Source organism: Mustelus asterias, unplaced genomic scaffold, assembly GCF_964213995.1.
Source record: "Mustelus asterias unplaced genomic scaffold, sMusAst1.hap1.1 HAP1_SCAFFOLD_823, whole genome shotgun sequence".
Classification (NCBI taxonomy): domain Eukaryota; kingdom Metazoa; phylum Chordata; class Chondrichthyes; order Carcharhiniformes; family Triakidae; genus Mustelus; species Mustelus asterias.
The window spans coordinates 67,333-89,776 of record NW_027590769.1 but is presented as its reverse complement, the minus strand read 5'-3'; positions in this window follow the sequence as shown (position 1 = coordinate 89,776).

Genomic DNA, 22,444 nt, shown 5'->3' with positions numbered 1-22,444 from the left:
AAGACCGACACAAAGAACTTATTTAAAGTCTCAGCCATTTCCTCGTTTTCCACTATTAAATCCCCCCTCTCATCTTCCAAGGGTCCAACATTCACTCTCGCCACTCTATTCCTTTTTATATACTTGTAAAAACTTTTACTAACATTTTTTATTGATGAGCTAGTTTAGTTTCATAATCTATCTTTCCTTTCTTAATCGCTTTCTTAGTCGTTCTTTGTTTTTCTTTAAAGCTTTCCCAATCCACTAATTCTCCACTATTTTTGGCCACTCTGTACGCATTTGATTTTATTTTAATACTCTCTTTTATTTCCTTCGTTATCCACGTCCGGTTATCCTTTTTCTTACAGTCCTTCTTTATCACCGGAATATATTTTTGCTGAGTACTTAAAAAAATCTCCTTAAAAATCCTCCACTGTTCCTCAGCTGTCCTACCTCCCAGTCTGCTAGCCCAGTCTAGATTAGCCTATTCCACCCTCATCCTATCGTACTCCCCTCTGTTCAAGCAGAGGACACTGGTTTGGGACCCTACTTTCTCACCCTCCATCTGTATCAGAAATTCCACCATATTATGATCACTCATCCCAAGAGGATCCTTCACAAGAAGATTCTTAATCCTACCTGTCTCATTGCACAGAACCAGATCCAAGATTGCTCGCTCTCTCGTAGGTTCTGTAACACACTGTTCAATGAAACAATCCCGACAGCATTCCAAGAACTCTTCGTCAAGCCCTTACACGTCCAATTTGAGTCGACCAATCAATATGTAGGTTAAAATCCCCCATGATTATTGCCGTTCCACTTTTGCACGCATCCATTATTTGCTCGTTTATAGCCCTCCCCACCTCTAAGTTATTATTTGGGGGCCTATAGACCACGCCTACCAGTGTCTTTCTCCCCCTACTATTCCTTATCTCCACCCACAACGATTCCACGTTTTGCTCCTTGGAGCCTATGTCGTCTCTCACTACCGTCCTGATATTATCCTTTATTAACAAAGCTACCCCACCTCCTTTTTCTACCTGTCTATCCTTCCTAAATGCCTGATAACCCTGTATATTCAGTTCCCAGTCCCGGTCACCCTGCAACCACGTTTCTGTGATGGACACTAGATCATATTCATTTGTATGGATTTGTGCCATGAACTCATTTACTTTGTTTCGAATGCTTCGTGCATTCAGGCAAACTGTCTTTATGCCAGCCTTTATCTGGACCCGGTTTGTTGAAGCGCTACTAACATCTCCCAAGCCCTCTCCTCCTTTAGCTAGTTGTTTATTCACTATACTCCTGGCATTCGAGTAGACACATCTCAAACCTATGGTCTGACCTCTCCCCTTCTCTGTTCCCAGTCCACCTGCCCTCTTGCACTGCCTATAACCCTTCTCTGTTTGCGAACTACCTTCCTCACTCTCAGTCACGTCACTTTGATCCCCTCCCCCCAACCTATCTAGTTTAAACTCTCCCCAGTAGCCTTAGCCAACCTTCCTGCCAGGATATTGGTCCCCCTGGGATTCAAGTGCCACCCGTTTTTAGTATACAGGTCACACCTGCCCCTAAAGAGGTCCCAATGGTCCAGGAACCTGAATCCCTGCCCCGTGCACCATTCCCTCAGCGACACATTCATCCTCCACCTCACTCCATTCCTTTCCTCACCTTCCCGTGGCACAGGCAGCAATCCCGAGATTACTACCTTTGCTTTCCTCCTTCTGAGCTGTCTCCCGAATTCCCTATACTCTTTTTTCATGTTCCCTTCCCCCTTCTTACCCACATCAGCGGTACCAATATGTACCGCTACCTCCGGCTCCTCTCCCTCCCACCTCAGGATTTCTGGGACTCGCCCAGCGACATCCTGGATCCCAGCCCCAGGGAGGCAGACCACCATGCGAGACTCCCGCCTGCCTCCGCAAAATCGCCTGTCCGTCCCCCTGACTGTCGAGTCCCCGATTAATACCGCCTTCCTCCTCCTTTCCTTTGCCCTCTGAGTTACACGGCCGGGCTCCACCCCGGAGACACGGCCACTGCTGCTTCCCCCAGATGGGCTGTCCCCCCCAACAGTACTCAGACAGGAGTACTTGTTATGTAGGGGCACTTCCACCGGGGTGCTCTCAATCGCCCGTGTTTTATCCTTCCTGGCTGTCACCCACTTGGCCTCCTCCCGTGGCCTTGGTGTGACCACCTGATGATAGCTCTTGTCTATCACCTCCTCATTCTCCCTCACCTGCCGAAGATCGTCAAGCTGCAGTTCCAGCTCCCTAACACGGTCCCTCAGGAACCGCAGCTCGACACACCCCTCACAGATGTGGATGTCCGGGAGGCCAGGTGCCTCCAGGACCTCCCACATACTGCACTGCGATCAACACACTGGCTTAACACTCATATTTCACCCTTTCCTCCAAGGTACACAGAGATAAGTAAATTATAAATAAAAAAAATAAGAAACTCACCCCTGCTCGCCCTTTCTGCCTGAACCCGATGAGCCAAAGCCCCTCAGTTCTCACTCAGCTCCCTCTCACTCCGCTGCCCGCTCCCAACGCTGCACGTTAGATAGTGGGGCGTGCCTTTTAAACCTCCGGTGCACTAAAAAAAAGTCAAAAGACCCTTCCCAGTAAACCCCGCTGCCACTGCCGGATTCGCGCCAAAATGTAAAAACAATTAAATAAATAAATAACACCCGCGAAAAAGTACTTTAACTTAAATCTTACCCCAAAAATCCTGTCACCATTCACACCTCTGCCTTTCTCTAAAGCAGTAAGAAGTTTAACAACACCAGGTTAAAGTCCAACAGGTTTATTTGGTAGCAAAAGCCACACAAGCTTTCGAGGCTCTGAGCCCCTTCTTCAGGTGAGTGGGAATTCTGTTCACAAACAGAACTTATAAGACACAGACTCAATTTACATGAATAATGGTTGGAATGCGAATACTTACAACTAATCCAGTCTTTAAGAAACAAAACAATGGGAGTGGGGAGAGCATCAAGACAGGCTAAAAACATGTGTATTGTCTCCAGACAAGACAGCCAGTGAAACTCTGCAGGTCCACGCAACTGTGGGAGTTACAAATAGTGTGACATAAATTCTGATTCTAGGATCGCATGATAAAGACTCAGGAGGAAAAAAGCAGAAATATTTATGTGAAATAGTGTGACATAAACCCAATATCCCGGTTGAGGCCGTCCTTGTGTGTGCGGAACCTGGCTATCAGTTTCTGCTCCGCGACTCTGCGCTGTCGTGTGTCGCGAAGGCCGCCTTGGAGAACGCTTACCCGAATATCAGAGGCCGAATGCCCGTGACCGCTGAAGTGCTCCCCAACAGGAAGAGAACAGTCTTGCCTGGTGATTGTCGAGCGGTGTTCATTCATCCGTTGTCGCAGCGTCTGCATAGTTTCCCCAATGTACCATGCCTCGGGACATCCTTTCTTGCAGCGTATCAGGTAGACAACGTTGGCCGAGTTGCAAGAGTATGTACCGTGTACCTGGTGGATGGTGTTCTCACGTGAGATGATGGCATCTGTGTCGATGATCCGGCACGTCTTGCAGAGGTTGCTGTGGCAGGGTTGTGTGGTGTCTTGGTCACTGTTCTCCTGAAGGCTGGGTAGTTTGCAGCGGACAATGGTCTGTTTGAGGTTGTGCGGTTGTTTGAAGGCAAGAAGTGGGGGTGTGGGGATGGCCTTGGCGAGATGTTCGTCTTCATCAATGACATGTTGAAGGCTCCGGAGGAGATGCCGTAGCTTCTCCGCTCCGGGGAAGTACTGGACAACGAAGGGTACTCTGTCCACTGTGTCCCGTGTTTGTCTTCTGAGGAGGTCGGTGCGGTTTTTCGCTGTGGCGCGTTGGAACTGTTGATCAATGAGTCTAGCGCCATATCCTGTTCTTATGAGGGCATCTTTCAGCGTCTGGAGGTGTCTGTTGCGATCCTCCTCATCCGAGCAGATCCTGTGTATACGGAGGGCTTGTCCGTAGGGGATGGCTTCTTTAACGTGTTTAGGGTGGAAGCTGGAGAAGTGGAGCATCGTGAGGTTATCCGTGGGCTTGCGGTACAGTGAGGTGCTGAGGTGACCGTCCTTAATGGAGATGCGCGTGTCCAAGAATGCAACCGATTCCGGAGAGTAGTCTATGGTGAGCCTGATGGTGGGATGGAACTTGTTGATGTCATCATAGAGTTGTTTCAGTGATTGTTCACCATGAGTCCAAAGGAAGAAAATGTCATCGATGTATCTAGTGTATAGCACCGGTTGAAGGTCCCGTGCGGTGAAGAAGTCTTGTTCGAACCTGTGCATGAAGATGTTGGCATATTGAGGTGCAAATTTGGTCCCCATGGCTGTTCCGTGTCTCTGGATGAAGAACTGGTTGTTGAAGGTGAAGATATTGTGGTCCAGGATGAAGCGGATGAGATGTAAAATTGCATCTGGAAACTGGCAGTTGTTGGCGCTGAGCACTGAGGCCGTTGCAGCAATGCCATCGTCATGGGGGATGCTGGTGTAGAGTGCTGAGACATCCATTGTGACGAGGAGCGCTCCTGGTTCAACTGCTCCATGTGTGCCGAGTTTCTGTAGGAAGTCCGTCGTGTCGCGACAAAAGCTGGGGGTTCTTTGTACAATGGGTTTCAGGATGCCCTCGACATAGCCGGAGAGGTTCTCGCACAGGGTCCCATTGCCCGATACGATGGGACGGCCGGGTGTGTTTGCCTTGTGTATCTTCGGGAGGCAGTAGAGATCTCCAACGCGGGGAGTACGTGGGATGAGAGCACGGAGGGTGTTCTGAAGGTCCGGATCAAAGGTCTTGATCAGAGTGTTGAGTTGACGGGTGTGTTCTTTGGTCGGATCTGCAGGTAACTGTCTGTAGTGTTCCTCGTTGTTGAGTTGTCGGTACACTTCTTTGCAGTAATCCGTTCTGTTCAGTATGACGATGGCCCCTCCTTTGTCTGCTGGTTTGATGACAATGTTGCGGTTGGTCTTGAGAGCGTGGATGGCGTTACGTTGTGCTTGGGTGATGTTCGGGGCTGTCTTGTGAGTGCGGCTGATGAATTTGGTGTTGACGCACCTCCTGACGGCTTGGGCATACATGTCAAGTCGAGGGCAGCGGCCTTCCGGAGGAGTCCAATTCGACTCTTTCCTCTTCGGATGCACTGCGGATCTCTCTGTCGGCTGTTCCAGTTCATTGGCTGTCTCATTGTGTTCTCCAAGGCGGCCTTCGCGACACACGACAGCGCAGAGTCGCGGAGCAGAAACTGATAGCCAGGTTCCGCACACACAAGGACGGCCTCAACCGGGATATTGGGTTTATGTCACACTATTTCACATAAATATTTCTGCTTTTTTCCTCCTGAGTCTTTATCATGCGATCCTAGAATCAGAATTTATGTCACACTATTTGTAACTCCCACAGTTGCGTGGACCTGCAGAGTTTCACTGGCTGTCTTGTCTGGAGACAATACACATCTTTTTAGCCTGTCTTGATGCTCTCCCCACTCCCATTGTTTTGTTTCTTAAAGACTGGATTAGTTGTAAGTATTCGCATTCCAACCATTATTCATGTAAATTGAGTCTGTGTCTTATAAGTTCTGTTTGTGAACAGAATTCCCACTCACCTGAAGAAGGGGCTCAGAGCCTCGAAAGCTTGTGTGGCTTTTGCTACCAAATAAACCTGTTGGACTTTAACCTGGTGTTGTTAAACTTCTTACTGTGTTTACCCCAGTCCAACGCCGGCATCTCCACATCATTTCTCTAAAACAACAAAGAGGACTATCCCCCCAACTAACTGACTTTTATACAACTTTTGACCCTCCCAGTAAACCCCGCGGCCACTGCCGGTTTCGCGCCAAAATTTAAAAATAATTAAATAAATAAATAACACCCGCCAAAAAGTACTTTAAATTAAATCTTACCCCAAAAATCCTGTCACCAGATCACACTCCGTCTGCTATTTCCGTGCCCATGTCTCCAATCTATCTATATGCTGTTGCATCTCTGACAATTCCCGGCGCAAACCTACTGACCAGACCACCCACATTTTACTCCAGATCCTTTATATATTTTGAAAACAACAGAGGTCCTCGCACTGAAACTTGCGGAACACAACTAGCTGCAGATCTCCATTTTGAATAAAAACCCTTCCACCACTACTCTCTGTCTTCTATGTCTAAGCCAGTTCTGTATCCATCTCGCCAGTCCATGAGATTTCTTGCACTAGACTGTCATGTGGGGCCTTGGCTAACACAAATTCTGAAACATAAGACAGATTTGGCAGATATCTTCCTTCACAATAGACTTGAATGCATTGCTATGAACAATAGATTGAAATGTATCATCCATGTACTCCTGCAGTAGATTTTGATGTGTCACTATGAAAAAAATGATTTGCATAGAAAACAGAAATGTTCCTCTGCAGTAGAATTGTATGCGTTATTATGGATAACATCTAAACATGGAACACAGAGATCTTCTTCCAAAGGACAAAGGAATTTTATATTGTGAAAAAAATCTTCTGAATATAACACCTGCAGGCCCTTCTCAAATGCAGCTAAGAATGCAATTGTGGACAATAATGTAGATGGATGCATAAATACATATCCAACTGTGCTCCAGATGGTCGTGTAATTGTGAACAATAAACTGCAATGGAAGGCGCACATGTTCTCATACACGTTGTTATGGAGAAAAAAGTACCGAAGATGTTCTTCGTTCGTATGGCTGGTTGCTTTATTGTGAACAATGGAGAGGAATTTAAAAACGCACCAATTTTCAGTTGTTCCAATGCATCTTATTCTGAACAATATAATGTAATATGACACGGAACGATTTTGCATATTAAAGCTGGAGGTGAAACGATGAGAAAAATAAAGTAGAGAATGGAAACGGAAAGCTTATTCTATACTACTGACAGATCTCTTATTCTGAACAATCAGTGCTTCGAAGGTAATGTAACATTAAGGCCGTGTCGATGATCCGGCACGTCTTGCAGAGGTTGCTGTGGCAGGGTTGTGTGGTGTCGTGTCGTGGACAACCACGCAACCTCAAACAGACCATTGTCCGCAGCAAACTACCCAGCCTTCAGGAGAACAGTGACCACGGCACCACTCAACCCTGCCACAGCAACCTCTGCAAGACGTGCCGGATCATCGACACGGATGCCATCATCTCACGGGAGAACACCATCTACCAGGTACACGGTACAAACTTTTGCAACTCGGCCAACGTTGTCTACCTGATACGCTGCAAGAAAGGATGTCCCGAGGCATGGTACATTGGGGAAACCATGCAGACGCTACGACAATGGATGAATGAACACCGCTCGACAATCACCAGGCAAGACTGTTCTCTTCCTGTGGGGGAGCACTTCAGCAGTCACGGGCATTCAGCCTTGGATCTTCAGGTAAGCGTTCTCCAAGGCGGCCTTCACGACACACGACAGCGCAGAGTCGCTGAGCAGAAACTGATAGCCAAGTTCCGCACACATGAGGATGGCCTAAACCGGGATGTTGGATTTATGTCACATTATCAGTAACCCCCACAGCTTGCCTCCTGGACTTGCAGAATTTCACAAGCTGTTCTGTCTGGAGACAATACACATCTCTTCAACCTGTGTTGAATGCTCCCTCCACCCACATTGTCTGTACATTTAAGACCTGGCTGGCTGTAGAGATTTGCATTCTAATCAGTATTCTGTAATTTGATTTCTGTGTCTGTGCCCTGTTTGAGAACAGATATCCACTCCATCTGACGAAGGAGCTCTGCTCCGAAAGCTTATGGCATTTGCTACCAAATAAACCTTTTGGACTTTAACCTGGTGTTGTGAGACTTCTTACTATTTCAATCAGCCCATCACATTCAAACATGAAGTTGAAGCTTCGAATACTGTCTGTGTCAGTGTTTGTGGATTCAGTCCTTCTGTCGCTTTTTCACTTGTCTGAAGAATTTGAATTATAGACATTGTTTCATCATTCCTTTCTCTCAGCACATGTAACTTGTGAAACTTCAAGGGTCACAATCTAATGTCAGTAACAAAGAACTGTATCTTTATTCATCCATCATTTCCAATCTCTGAATAGATCACACACATTTCCAGAATGCAGGAAGCGCTCAATGGAAACTACTTCCAATTATTCCCCAATACAATTGTTCACACTTTACTGTGAACTACATTCCACTGACACTCCCAAAACAGCCATGGAAAAGTGACTGGTTGTTTTAAACATTGAAACTGAACTATATTAATTTCCGAATCCCTCACATTAGACAGAAATGGTGACCCTGTTTTGATGAGAGTGATCAGATTAACATTGAACCATGAAAGCAGCCTCCGTACTGAGATTAACCACATTTGCAGCAATTCCAGAGTATCAGAGACATTGCTCTGTGTATTGTGTGAATCCAGCTGTGAAATATCGGAACATTTTGAGATTCCACATTTCATCATTTATTAAAGTACATTGTTCCATCCCTTTTCAATCTAAGTTGTGTCAGTTTACATTTCCCTGAACTGAAACCTCTCAGTTTTGTCCATTTACAAAATATGAATAAATTTGCAATTTGATGTTTCCAGCGATGCTGCTGACAATGATGGATAATTGTTTGTGTCATTGGCCAGGATGTTTCGCATTCTGTCACATTAAATGCTTCAAAAAATATGACAAAACTGCAGATACCTTTCTGTGGCTGGGTGGGGAGGGAGGGGGGAGGGGGGTGACAGCATGCGTCTGTATCAATATATTTAAATCTCAAATATGTGTAGTTGTCGGCCATTTAACCCATCAAGCCTGCTCCACCACTCAGACACACACTCACAGAGACATAAACACACAGAGACAGACACTCACATACACAGAGACACACACTCAGAAACACAGACACACACAGACGCACACTCAGACACACATTCACAGATAGACACACTCTCAGAGACACAAACACACGTAGACACACACACAACAGAGACACACACTCAGAAACACAGACACACACACACACTCACAGAGACATAAACACACAGAGACAGACACTCACATACACAGAGACACACACTCAGAAACACAGACACACACTCAGACACATATTCACAGACAGAGACACTCTCAGAGAAACAAACACACGTAGACACACACACAACAGAGACACACGCTCAGACACACAGACACACATTCACAGACGCACACACACTCAGAGACACAAACACACGTAGACACACACACAACAGAGACACACACAGACACTCAGACATACACACACACACACACACACACACATTCACAGAGACACAGACACACATACACAGACACACATACACGCAGTCACACATTCACAGACACACATTCACAGATGCACACTCACGGACACACACACACTCATTCACAGAGACACCCACAGTCAAAAACACACACACTCACAATCACATACATTCACTCACACACAGGCACACATTCACACACACGTGCACACAGAAATACACACACAAATGCAGACACACACAGAAACACATTGAAATACACACACGCTTAAACACACACAAACACATGCACACAGTTGGAAATACTCTCACACACACACACAGAAATACAGAAACATAAGCGCACCGACGCTCACACACACTCATTCCGTTTTTTTTTTAAACTCCTCAATGCTCCAACTAAAAAGTAATGGGATCTGACCTCGAGATGGGGGTGGCACGTTCGCACAATGGTTATCACTGCTGCCTCACAGCGCCAGGGTTCGATGGAGAGATCCAAACTCACACCACCCCCTGATGTGGCAAAGGGGACACCAGGCCGAGCTACAGAGTGGATGCAAAGAACAGCGGCGTGTGTTTGATTCTGGTGATGCACACACTCCGAGCCGGTATTGAATAATTCTGAGGCAGAGATACATCAGATTGAGACTATATGACACATTGGGCCTTTAAATCTCCCATAACAATCCCTCCTCTCTTTCTCTAATATGATCTCCCTGTGTGTGAAGAGAGGGATCTTGGAGTGAGTGTCCACTGATTCCTGAGGGTAGCAGGAGAGCTCGATAAGGTGGTTTCGACCGGCAGACAGAATACTTTCCTTTACTGGCTGACGTATAGAATACCAGAGCAGGGCAGGTTCTGCTTGAGCTATATAAAACACTATTTAGACCACAGTTAGGATCGTGTATGCAGCTCTGGTCGGAACTGGAGAGGGTCCAGAGAGAATTATCCCCGTGTCTGAGTGGGTTTACTCCGGGTGCTCAGGTTTCCTCCCACAGTCCAAAGATGTGCAGGTTAGGTTGATTCGCCATGGTAAATTACCCCTTAGTGTCAGGGGGATTAGCAGGGTAAATATGTCGGGTTACAGGAATAGTGCCTGGGTGGGATTGTTGTCGGTGCAGGCACAATGGGCCGAATGGCCTCCTTCAGCACTGTAGGGTTTCTAAATTTACAGAGGAAGTTATCAATTGTGCTGCTGTGCAGAGGGACCTGGGGGCCCTTGTGCATGAGACGCAAAAACCCAGTCTGCAGGTGCAACAGGTGATCAAGAAGACAAATGGGATGTTGGCCTATATCGCAAGGGGGATAGAATATAAAAGCAGGGATGTCTTGCTGCATCTGTACAGGGCATTGGTGAGGCCGCAGCTGGAATACTGTGTGCAGTATTGATCCCCTTATTTGTGGAAGGATATATTGGCCTTGGAGGGAGTGCAGAGAAGGTTCACCAGGTTGATACCAGAGATGAGGGATGTTGATGATGAGGAGAGATTGAGCAGATTGGGTTTGTATTCGTTGGAATTTAGAAGGCTGAGGGGGGATCTTATAGAGACCTATAAGATAATGAAGGGGCTGGATAGGCTAGAGATGGAGAGATTCTTTCCACTTAGAAAGGAAACTAGAACTAGAGGGCACAGCCTCAAAATAAAGGGGGGTCAGTTTAGGACAGAGTTGAGGAGGAACTTCTTCTCTCAGAGGGTGGTGAATCTCTGGAATTCTCTGCCCACTGAAGTGGTGGAGGCTACCTCATTGAATATGTTTAAATCACGGATAGATGGATTCCTGATCGGTAAGGGAATTAGGGGTTATAGCGATCAGGCGGGTAAGTGGAACTGATCCACTTCAGATCAGCCATGATCTTATTGAATGGCGGGGCAGGCTCGAGGGGCTAGATGGACTACTCCTGCTCCTATTTCTTATGTTCTTATGTTCATATGTACAGATTTCAAAAGCAGGGAAGCCATTTCAGGGAAGTTATTACCATTACTTCAGTTTTATCAACATCAACTTTGTAACCTGAGTAATAGCCAAACTTTATAATATTCTCATTTCAGAAAGAATATGGAAGTTGTAGGATCTGATAACTATCGCAGGATGTCACCAGAATATGTCAATTTGTGCTGTTGTTCTCCAGCTAGAACACCTGACTGTCTGTCACCATTTGTGCTCAGGATTCTATGCATATAGTGAACAGAAGGGGGGACAGAGGACAATCCTGTCCTGTCCTCCTCTTGAGTCCAAAGACTTCAGAAATATGACCATTCCCTCTGACAGAGGCCTGTGGATTTGAATAAAGGATCTGGACCCATCTTACAAAGTTGGGTTCAAAACCCAGGCCGTCTGAAGTCTGAAATAGGTACACCCATGATTCCTGGTCAAAGGCCTTTTCAGCGTCGGAAGATAAGACCATGGCCTCAACTCCACGACCTTGGGCATGAGTCATGATGTTAAGGAGCCTGTGGAGATTGTCCCCAGAGTAATGCCCTGTTCTACTAGTTTAGTCTGGGTTTATGATCTCAGTTATCATCCTATAGATAATATAGATATGATTATCTACATAGATAACATAGTGCAGATATTAGATATTGAAAATTGAGTACAGTGACACAAGAAGCAGCACTCAGCAGCTTTTGATGGACTTCCTCACAATGGCCTCTGAGTTGTTCTGAAAGCAAACTATCAAGAGCTCTACGCGCCGTTGTGAGGGAGTCCATCAGAAGCTGACGAGTGCTGCTTTTTGTGTGGTTGTACTAAACTTTCAATTTAGTTCAATCCATTTTAAATTATTTTTCTTCCTTTTGGAACAGCAAATTAGATGATACAACCTCATAAACACACCATCACTCAGCTCAGTAATGACAGGGGTGAGGGATCTCTTGCTGCATTGAGTTGTTGATAGTGTTGAGATTGTTGAAGGGTCCAGTGCCTGGAGCTGGGAGCGGACACAAACTCCCCGTCTATTCAAACTGGCCACTGCAGCCGCTTGGGGACACCACTGCAGGCCGCCGTGTGATTGGCTGCTGGCTGCTTTGTGATGTCACCTGGAGACAGGTCATCACCCCTGGTTATTTAGCTTTTTGTTTTATTTTTAAATTGTTTTTGATACAAAAATGGAAATAAATGAATATAATCTGAACCATTTTATGCTGCAGGGTGATATAGATTGGGACCGGAATATTGAAGGGTACAAGATGTTTGGGAAGGACAGGCAGTGAGGAAAAGGTGGAGGAGGTCGAGCTCTATTAATTAATGATGGTGTTAACACAATAGAGAGGGATGGACTAAGCTCAGGAAACCTGGATGGAGAAATGGTTTAGGAAGAAATTTATGAGAAACGATAAAGGGAAGAAGTCTCTTGTGGGATTGACAGGCCCCTAAACAGTAACCACACAGGAGGAACAAGGTATAAAGGAGTTCGTCAGAAAGAGATGGCAATTATCATTCCGGGTTTTAATCTAGATAAAGACAAAAATCAGAAGGACAAAGGTAGCCTAGGTGAGGAATTGATAAATATTTTCAGGATAGTCGATTAGAACAACATGTTTTGCCACCTATGAGAGAGCAGACTATACTCGACCTGGGAAAGTATACAAATAAGGATTAATTAATGACCTGATAGTGGAGGCACCCTGAGATAACAGCCATCATAATGTGATGGAATTTAGCATTCATTTTGAGGGAGGATCTGAGTCTAATATTCTAAACTGAAATAAGCTTAATATTTCACAATCCACAGACTAGATATATTCAAACAAGAATGAAAAATTCCCAGGGAGGGCCCACGAGGGCCCACCCTCTGTGGTTAGTTAGAACAGATAAACACAGTATCAAAGTTAAAGATAAAACATATTTGAGTGACAGATCAGAAGATTTGGCAGAATATCAAAAAGAGTAAAGAATGACTGAAAGATGAATAGGGAGGGGAGGTTATTTCCAAATTTGCGAATAATGGAAAACTAGGTGAAAATCTGAATTGTGAGGAGGATGCAAAGATGTTTCAAGGGGATGTGGAGAGGCTCAGGGAGCGGCCAAAGAATTGCCAGCTGGACGACAAGGCGGGAAAATGTGAGGTTATCTAATTTTGTAGAAAAAGCAGAAATTAAGTTAATTCCAAAGATATTTTGATGTCTTTGTTGATGAGGCACTGAAAGCGAACGTGAGAGCAGTTAAGATAACACATGGTATGTTAGACATTATTCTAAGAGGATTTGAGTTGAGGAAAAAGGTGTCTTCCTGCAATTATATGCAGCCTTGCTGAGACCAACCTGGAGTATTGTGTACAGTTTTGGTCTCCTGCCCGAAGCAAAGATGTACGTGGCATGTAAAGAAGGTTCACTAAAATAGGTCCAGGGACAGATGGGTTGTCCGATGAGGAACAAAAATACTTTATTCTCAGGTCTTTAGAAGAATAATAGCTGAACTTATTCAAACCTACACTATTTTACGGGGTTCAATAGGCCAGATGTAGAAAGGATGTTTCCCCTTGCTGGAGGGTCTGAAATCTGGGACACAGTCTGAGAATAAGGGGCAGTTATTTAGGCTGAGATGAGGGGTATTTGTTTTCCATTAGAATGCTGGTGAATCAAGGAATGCAGGGATAATGCTGGAAATGGTGTTGAAGCAGAGGATCAGCCATGGTCACATTGTATGATGGAGTGGATTTGAAGGACAGAATGGATGACTCCTGCTACTGTTTCTTAACGTTCTTATTGCAATAGGAATGGAAGGTAAGAGTAAGAAGGTTTTGCTGCAGTTTTACACGACCTTCATTAGATCACAACTGGAGTAATGTGTATAATGTTGAGCTATTTACATAAGAAAGGATAGAATTGTATTAGAACCGTTCAGACAAAGTTCACTCGGCTGATTCCTGGGATGGAGAGGTTTATTTTACGAGGAAAATTTGAGCAGATTGGAGCAATATCTATGAAAGTGCAGAAGATTAAAAGGTGATCGCATTGAGGGGATGAGACAGGGTGGTTGCTGAAAGGCTGTTTCTTCTTGTAAGAGAGACCAGAACAAGGGAACAGATTTTAAAATGTAATTGTCAGTCCCTTAAGACTGAGATGAGGAAAAATTTATTTTTTAGATGGTGGCTGGTCAGTGGAATTCTCTTCCCTGGAGACTCGTGGCGGCAGAATCATTGAATATATTCAAGACTGAGTTAAGGATGCTTTTGATTGAGAAGCGAATCAAGGGTTACGGGGAAAATAGTTGAGACTATAATTAGATCAGCTGTGATGGAGTATGCTCGAGGGGCTGAATGGCCTTCTGCTGCTCCTAGGTATTTTGTTCTTATCCCAATACGTCCTTCAGACTGCTCTCTGTGACCAGTGATGGATAAACAAGCTCTATGTTTTGTCCTCACCAGAGGCTCCCCTGTGCCCATTCATTAGGCCACCCACTCAACCCATCTCACCAGCAGTAATTACCCACTCTGCCCCCAGGCCTTCCTGATCCAGCACTTCATCTTCCATTGGTGCAAGGATGGCAAGACCTGGATGTTTCCACTCTTCTTCACTCATTCCCTGATGATGTTTGCTCTCTTTCCAAACACATAAATTGTTACTCACTCATTAGACACATGCAGTAGCCCAGGGTTGTCCAACGTGTGGACCAAGGGGCGAATGTGACCCTCGAAGCCCCTCAATGCCGCCCCCGGAGCGAGTTTCCAGAAGCTCAGTCACACATTTCAGTTTGAATGGAAGAATCTGCATGGAGCTGCTCCTCCAATCACATCCCGTTTCTTTCCCATGTTTGCTGCTGATCGGTTTTTGAGCCGATCTGCAGCAAATGTGGGAGAGAACCAATTTGTGATTGATGAGGATTAAACTCTAATAATCATCTTTATTTATTACTCATTATTGTGCTCAGCAAGTTGCTTCTTTTCATATCTCAGTTTAGTTTTTAATTGAAATTTCTGCTGTGCAAAACTTTATCATTCTGAAATTTACTCATCGGCCACTTGAGTGAGAAAAACATTGACGAGTGTTTGCCCAGTGAATATGTTGGTCAACCCTGCTCTAGCTATGCTGGTGCCAGCCTAACGGACATGTCTCTGACAGTCAATGCTGCTGCCTTTGCATTGTAAGAGTTTCAACAACACCAGGTTAAAGTCCAACAGGTTTATTTGGTAGCAAATACCATTAGCTTTCGGAGCGCTGCTCCTTCGTCAGATGGAGTGGAAATCTGCTCTCAAACAGGACACAGAGACACAAAATCAAGTTACAGAATTCTGATTAGAATGCGAATCCCTACAGCCAACCAGGTCTTCAAGAGACAGATAATGTGAGAGAAGGCAGCATTAAGCACAGGTTACAGAGATGTGTATTGTCTCCAGACAAGACAGCCAGTGAGATTCTGCAAGTCCTTTGCATTGCCAGTGTCTGGGTGGAGATGTTCTTTCCACAATTTCCCTCTCATCCTTCTTCACATATCAGGCTGTGCTGCACTCACGGTGGCAGAATACATCAGGACATTGATCCTTTTCCACTCTGTAACCACGTGTCTGAAACCTGCTCATCTCCCAGCAATCTCCATCCAGACTGGCTTGTACCGATGGGATAATCTCCTCCCCTCTTGAGGGAACAGGACCTCCCTCTGAGCCTGAGCAGCCCATTGCCTGAACCGGGACTGCCCCCTGCCCAGGCTGCCTCAGTGGGCAGCTCCCCCTGCCTGCCAACCGTTAATTGTCCGCCTCTGACAATATCACCTTCATAACTCTGCCTAACCTGCACACACGGACACACCACCCATTTCCAATCCCCATGCTGGGACTTCAGAGCTTCTGCTAAAATCACAGCCATTATCTTCAACCTCGCCACAAACTGCATTCCCGGGCGGCATTCCCAGGCGGCACGGTAACACAGTGGTTAGGGCGGCACGGTAGCACAGTGGTTAGCACTGCTGCTTCACAGCTCCAGGGTCCCGGGTTCGATTCCCGGCTCGGGTCACTGTCTGTGTGGAGTTTGCACATTCTCCTCGTGTCTGCGTGGGTTTCCTCCGGGTGCTCCGGTTTCCTCCCACAGTCCAAAGATGTGCGGGTTAGGTTGATTGGCCAGGGTAAAAATTGTCCCTTAGAGTCCTGGGATGTGTAGGTTAGAGGGATTAGCGGGTAAAATATGTGGGGGTAGGGCCTGGGTGGGATTGTGGTCGGTGCAGACTCGATGGGCCGAATGGCCTCCTTCTGCACTGTAGGGTTTCTATGTTTCTATGTTATTCCCAAACCACTGACCATCCCATGTCCCTCCCGTGCCACTCCGAGTAAGGACATGGGGATCCTGTGATTATGGTCCTGTCCCATCATCACTTTTATCATTTAATCATTCCTGTAATTCCAGTTTGTCCTTTCTTTGTTTCTTCCCCAGCCACCCACCGCTGTCACTTCAAACCTGTCAATTCACTGCCCGTTCTCAGTCCCAATGGAAGCTCAAACCTTACCCCTGTTTCTCTCTTCACATGTATTTCGCGAACCTGCTGAGCATTTCCAGTTTATTTATATTTCATTTTCAGCATTGAGTATTTCCTCATTCTACAGAAATGCAAGTTGTGTTTTTGGAATGTCTGATACAATACATTATTATTGTTATTAACAGTATTATTTAAAACACTGGGGATTGAGCCTGATTCCTGTTATTCCTCTCTCTGGTCTCCAGTCTGTATACGAACGCTCTCACAGATTCTTGTGCTGAGGATCTCGCCTCCGCTCTCAGTACAAACCAGTCACTGAGGTTTCTGGACCTGGGATCAAACTCCTTCACAGATCAATCTGTCCCTGCTCTCTGCCGCCTCATAGTGACCTGCAGGAGTCTGAAATGGATCTCGTGAGTGTTAAGTTTTAGTGTAACAATTAAAATTCAAATAGATTTCAAGTATAAATGGGCCTGAATCTTCCAAGCAGCAGCAATGGTAAGCAGATTGTCGGTATGTGTGGTCGGTATGTGTGAAAATTCCCCCAACCTGAAACTGCTGCATATTTCTCCCAGAATCTTCAGCACTGCGACCCTGGGAGCTCCATCAGAGCAGACTCGAGTCGAGGAAGAGCGAGCACAGGCCCTATTTACAGCACAGTGACTCCAAGGTGATCCATCAGAGCAGAGTTGGGGAAGAGAGAGCACACACCTTATTTACAGCACAGTGACCCCGGGGAGCTCCAGCAGAGCAGAGTTGGGGAAGAGAGAGCACACACCCTATTTTCAGAACAATTACCCCAGGGAGCTCCATCAGACTGTTTTTTTACTGTTCAGAAAAGCATGGATGTTAGGGAACTTGGGGAAATAAATATTGATGTCTTGAGGAGTATACATATTACAGAGAAGGAGGTGCTGGAAGTTTCAAAGCGCATCAACGTCGATAAATCTGTGGGACCTGATTAGGTATATCCCAGGACGGTGTGAAGGCTAGGGAGGAAATTGCAGGTCCCCTAGACGAGATATTTAAATCATCGATAGTCACGGGTGAGCTGCCTGAAGATTGGAGAATGGCAAATGTTGTGCCTTTGTTTAAAAAGGGCTGCAGGGAAAAGCCTGGAAACTACAGGCCAGTGAGCATCACATCTCTGATGGGTAAATTGTTGGAAGGCATTTTGTGGGACAGGATCTACAGGCATTTAGAGATGCAAGAACTGATTCGGGAAGGTCAGCATGGCTTTGTGAGTGGAAAATCATGTTCACAAATCTGATTGAGTTTTTTGAAGGGGTAAGCAAGAAGGTAGATGAGGGCAGTGCAGTTGATGTGTCCATGGACACTGATTAGATGCTCTGACTGTGACTGTTAATGTATGAAATGAGAGGGGAGAGATACAAAATGGTACACTTGGAATACTGTGTGTGCAATTCTGGTCACCCTATTATAGAAAGGATATTATTAAACTAGAAAGAGTGCAGAAAAGATTTACTAGGATGCTATTGGCACTTGATGGGTTGAGTTACAAGGAGAGGCTGAGTAGACTGGGACTTTTTTCCTTGGAGCGTAGGAGGCTGAGGGGTGACCTTTTGAGGTCTATAAAATAATGAGGGGCTTAGATCAGCTAGTTGGTTGATATCTTTTCCCAAAGATAGGGGAGTCTAAAACTAGAGGGCAAATTTTTAAGATGAGAGGGGAGAGATACAAAAGTGTCCAGAGGGGTAATTCTTTCACACACAGGGTAGTGAGTGTCTGGAACAAGCTGCCAGAGGCAGGAGCAGAGGCGGGTACAATTTTATCTTTCAAAAAGCATTTAGATAGTTACATGGGTACTATGGTTATAGAGGGATATGGGCCAAATGCGGGTAATTGGGATTAGTTTCAGGGTTTTTTAAAAAAAGGGTGGCATGGACAAGTTGGGCCAAAGGGCCTGTTTCCATGCTGTAAACCTCTGTGACTCTATGATTGGGTCCAGTCAGACTGTGGGAGGTGGAGTATGGGGATCAGTGGGAAGTGATTGGGGACTCGGTTGTGCTATTCAGGTATTAGCCCAGGTGGTGAGCTGCCTACCATTACCTGAGTAACTATCCAGGTAAACTTTGTGGATCTGTCCCAAGTATCTGACTCTAACTGCAGCAGGGGAGTTCCCCAATAGTAGTTAATACCCCTGGGACAATTCCCAGGTAGATCAGTGCATCAGCACATCCACAGGGTCCCGATGCTCATCTTCGGATCTGTGGCTGGTCTCTGGCAATCCAGAGACCAGAAGATTTGTCCCATTAACTCCAGTCTCCTGTTATTTACTCTGTTGTTCATTCTGTTTATTTCCTGTTTCATCTTTAATCTGTTTCAGGCTGTTTGGCAATCAGTTCAGTCCAAATGGGAAGAGACAGGTGGAGTCGCTGCAGGGATCCAGACGGGGACTGAGAGTGACAGTGTGGACATTTCAATCTATAAACATTGCTGCTCCACCGGTTACAGTGAATTCCTGAATTGTGGAGTTCTTCGACAGCTCCTTCCAAACCCTTCATTCCTGCCCCTCTCCCTCCCTATTCCATCAGCCCCCCCAGTCTGGCAGTGACTTCCCTGCTTACCTCGTTTCCCAGCTAGAAAACTGTTGTAGTTTTAGTCTCCACATTGAAGGAAAGATTGCTGCAAACCATTGTTTAAGCAGCAATGTGTTGTCAGTGGTCTCAGCAACAGAGTCTTCAACCTCCTTTCACAAGGGAGCAGCAGAGATCATTCTCCAGAGAGACAACAGTGTGTGTGTGATTCTGACAGTACCCAGCAGGGGCAGATTGGTCAATCTTGTCAGAGTTTCCTCTCTGTCTCTGTGAATGAATTAAAGGCTCCACCAGCCTCTCCTCAAAACCTCTTTCACTATCTGGTTATTAAAGTGATACAATGCCACCATCTGCTGGTGGCTCCCAGCTACTGCAGGGGCTGTTCTTCGTGAGCCTCAGACAAGTTCAGTAAGTCCCATGTCTGCATCTGGGACCCGCTTTCTGCAGCGTGAATATTGAACAATATTGACAGGGATTGAAGTTTGCAGCAGGAACCCCGGCTGGTGAATTAACCCTTTTATCACCAGTCACTGTACATGGACTCTATTCCCTTATTCCCTATGGGAGATATTGTCTGGAGGTTGTAGTTGGGGATGATCTCAGACTGTAATGTGTACATTTGGTGCAGTTATCAGACACTAATTCCATTCAGAATGGGAGTGGGTAAACTCTGCTGCACTCTGTAATTCCTGTGTCAGACATTGTCAGTTTTAATCTTACACAGTGGATCAGTTTTTTTTTAATGTTTCCAAGATAATTCTCTCAATCTCACAGACTGATACTTTGAAAATTGGAAATACAAACATTTTCAGACACAATTACAACCTTGAATCACATTTTGCCGTGTTCGAAAAGAAAATAATTTCCAAACAAACTATTCCCCTTTTGCAACTCTTGCTTTCCAATTTCACAGGTTTCGGTGAGACAGAGAGCAGCTCAGTTGGAATCCAAATGCTCTCATTCCACTCTCGCCCCCCTCCCGTTTACCCTGCCAATTATCAACCTCAACAAAAGTTCCCACATATTTATCTGGGACAGTTTCAGTGTTGAAGTAGGGTGACCATTCCTTAACCCACAACACATTCACACGGTAAATGTTGCTTGAATTATTTCTGGAACTGTTCACATCTCAAATGCATAGGTTGATTGACGTGATTCCGTTCCAAAGATGGAATGCGTTTCTGTTTTATAATCTCAATCTCTCACAGGCACTGACATCCCCACGTAAAAACACACAATCACAAGCATAATCTCACACAGACACTCGCACAGAGACACAATCATGGAAACTGTCTCACACGGACATTCACATGCACACATCTGCACATCCTACACACATCCCTCCAGATGCACACACTGACACCCACACACTCATTCACACACTGACAAACTTATACATATGCTCACAGGGACAGAAAAACACACCCTCTCGAACACTCACATACAAATCCACATACTGACACACAGAGAGACTTAGAGAGAAAAACACAGAATCTCTGTTAAATACACACAACACGCAGCCATACACCCACAGAAACACATCACAAACCCATGCATTACAGCGGTTAATGAATTCTCAGCACCCCATCACCAAATGAAATTGAAGTTGGACGACAGTGATAACATTTCCTCTGAAACCGACATCCCTAGAATGAAAGCAACACAGCAACACTGGCGCAGCATTGCACAGGATCGGAGCCTCGGAAATGCAGTTTGCTCTTTCCTTATTCCTTATATCTCACTGAGCAGATGCAGAGCGAGAGCATAGAAAGATAGAATTCACAATTTCACTCTGTCCCCGCACACTCACCTCAGCTTTATTTAATTTCTGAATGTATGATTTATTTTGGATTATCCCAAAGATCTCAGGACAGATGCATGATGTCAGATATTACCATTATTTTTCAAACTGTTTATTTTACCATGACAAATGTTGCTGCTCTGTAATTGTAATGGATATTCCTAATTTTATCATCTGTATAACTGTAGTTATTTACAATTAAATACATACTGGTTATTTAGTTAAATGCTAATTGTGAATCATTGGAATGCTGAAACTAATACGTACACAAGCTAATAAAGAGCGGGGGACTAGTGCAAAGATTGTAGCTAACAGTGAGCGTAAAACTGAAAGGACCATAAGATACAGGAGCAGAATTCAGCTATTCTGCTCATCGAGTCTACTCCACCATTTAATCACAGCTGATAAGTTTCCAAACCCATTCTCCCGCCTTTCCCCCATAACATTTGATCCCCTGACCAATCAAGAAAGTGACTACCTCTGTCTTAAATGCACTGAATGAGAGAGAGAGAGAGCGAGGGGGAGGGTAGGTGAAGAGCGAGTGAGGGAGGAGAGAGGGGGAAGAGTGTGTAATGGGGGAGCACGATGGGAGATAGTGTGAGGGGGGAATAGGTGAAGAGCGAGTGAGGGAGAGAGATAGTGAGAGGAGAGAGAATGATGGGGAGGATGAGAGGACAGAAAGTAAGGGGAGGGTGTGACGGGGCGAGAGCGACCTGGAGTGAGAGTGAGGGGGAAGAGAATGAGGTGTAGGGAGTGAGGGGGAAATTGAGGAGGAGGGAGTGACGGGGAAGAAATTGAGGGGGAGATTGAGTGGGAAGAAAGTGAGGGAGCACCTGATGGGGAGTAAGTGAGGGGATGAGAGGCTGAGGGAGAAGAGAATGAGAGGTAGAGGGTGAGGGAGAAAAAGGTGAGGGTGAAGTCAGTGAGGGGGAGACAGCGCGAGGGTGCAGGGGAGAGAGTGCAGGGGAGGGTAGGTGAAGAGCGAGTGAGGCCGGAGTGAGGGTGAGGGGGGGGGGGCTGGGGGGGGAGAGTGTGAGGGCAGAGCATGATGGCAGATAGCGTGACGGGAGAGGGAGTGAGAGGGGAATAGGTGAAGACCGAGTGAGGGAGAGAGATAGTGAGAGGAGAGAGACGGAGAGAGAGTGATGGGGAGAGTGAGAGGAGAGAGAGTAAGGGAACAGGATGTGAGGGGTGAGAGCGTGACGGGGAGAGAGTGAGCTGGAGTGAGAGTGAGGGGGAGAGAGAATGAGGGGGAAGACAGTTCGGAATAAAGTGATGGGGAGGGAGTGAGGGGGATGAGGGGCTGAGGGAGAAGAGAATGAGAGGTAGACTGAGAGGGAGAGAGGGTGAGGGAGAAAGAGTGAGGGGGAGGCAGTGAGAGGGAAGAGATTTTGGGGAATAGAGTGAGATGCAGAGATTGAACGGGAGATATTGTGAGGGGTAAAGAGGGTAAGGAGGCGTG